Source organism: Salvelinus sp. IW2-2015, unplaced genomic scaffold (assembly GCF_002910315.2).
Source record: "Salvelinus sp. IW2-2015 unplaced genomic scaffold, ASM291031v2 Un_scaffold13737, whole genome shotgun sequence".
NCBI classification, from domain to species: Eukaryota; Metazoa; Chordata; class Actinopteri; order Salmoniformes; family Salmonidae; genus Salvelinus; species Salvelinus sp. IW2-2015.
Window position 1 is genome coordinate 1 of NW_019954992.1, and position 1,543 is coordinate 1,543.

General features: G+C 39.2%; 1 long non-coding RNA gene across 1 annotated transcript; it reads left to right on the forward strand.

Moving 5' to 3' along the window:
* Positions 1-6: 6 nt before the first annotated feature.
* Positions 7-1,537, forward strand: LOC139027393 (uncharacterized). The gene is made up of 3 exons (XR_011479483.1): positions 7-220; positions 288-396; positions 519-1,537. It is a non-coding gene; the product is annotated as an uncharacterized lncRNA (long non-coding RNA).
* The last annotated feature ends 6 nt before the right edge of the window (positions 1,538-1,543 follow it).

The window sequence follows — 1,543 nt, forward strand, 5'->3', positions numbered from 1 at the left end:
CCCCCTGGAACCTCCAGCCAATCAGCTTTAACACACAGATACACACCCCCTGGAACCTCCAGCCAATCAGCTTTAACACACAGATACACACCCCCAGGAACCTCCAGCCAATCGCTACATAATCTAGCCCCTAAGACGCATCGTGCAGAATCAGCAAGGCCCGAGAAGGGCGCCTGGTCTGAAAACGACTGGATTCAAGAACATGCTCTCTATGGATACGGTATTACCCCATTATACATTTTTTGATAGAATATGTTAAAACAATGTCAGATAATGTTTTATTTCAGACTCCATCAATAGCTATCCAAACAATGCAGAATCTACAAAGCCAGAGGAAAAGGGCTAGGACCCGCGGTATCCAGGATTCCTCAAAACAGCAGGCGTCAAAAACCAGAGGTAATTTAACTATATATATATATATATTGTTAATATATTAATATATCTGAAATGTATTTGACATTTTTATATAATATATATTTTATTTTTAGTACCCTATTTCGTATATATTTTTCTTTCAGACTCCTCCCAGGCGTATACCAACACAGAAGGCCCAATACGTGGAGAGGACGTGGTCGAGGAGGAATTTGGCACCGAGGACATACATAGTAAAACATTGAAGCCTGATCATTTCAACGCTTTAAATGACAATTCTGAGGTAGACGATTTGTTGATGTATGAAGCGGCCAAACAGCTTGATACAGCCAATTCTGAGGTAGCATCAATACATCAATACAGTCTAGATCTATCCTTCTGACATAGAGTATGGTTGCTTTACTAAAGCATCAATACAGTCTAGATCTATCCTTCTGACATAGAGTATGGTTGCTTTACTAAAGCGTCAATACAGTCTAGATCCTTCTGACATAGAGTTTGGTTGCTTTACTAAAGCGTCAATACAGTCTAGATCTATCCTTCTGACATAGAGTATGGTTGCTTTACTAAAGCGTCAATACAGTCTAGATCTATCCTTCTGACATAGAGTTTGGTTGCTTTACTAAAGCGTCAATACAGTCTATATCGATCCTTCTGACATAGAACCATGCCCCGCTTGTTAAGGATATGAGTTCTGCAATAACAGGTTTTCATCTGAATTATTGATGGAGATGTTGCCCCTGTCTCATTCATTTGGTTAATTAAGGATATTTGTTCTTGTGGTGTTCTGGAAGGATCCATGTTACATACGGTTTTTAGAGCTTGTTTTTGCAATTTTTAATCAGGTTGTTGTTTAATTAACCAAATGAATTAGAGCACAACATTTTCAACACCCTCCCACACACACACACCTCCTTTAACTCCCGAGTCCGAGGAGTCAGAGCAACCACACCATGTTTTAGAGGAATTGGAAAATGGTGTAATAAATCAGAGTAGCGATGGTATTGATAGAAGTGTTCGTGTTGTTTACCGAAATAAATACAGCAATACAGAGATTCAGCAGGTTTTAACTTCAAGGGGATGAAGCAGAACCTTGATTATGCAGGTTTTTAACTTCAAGGGGATGAATCAGAACCTTGATTATGCAGGTTTTTAACTTCAAGGGGATGAA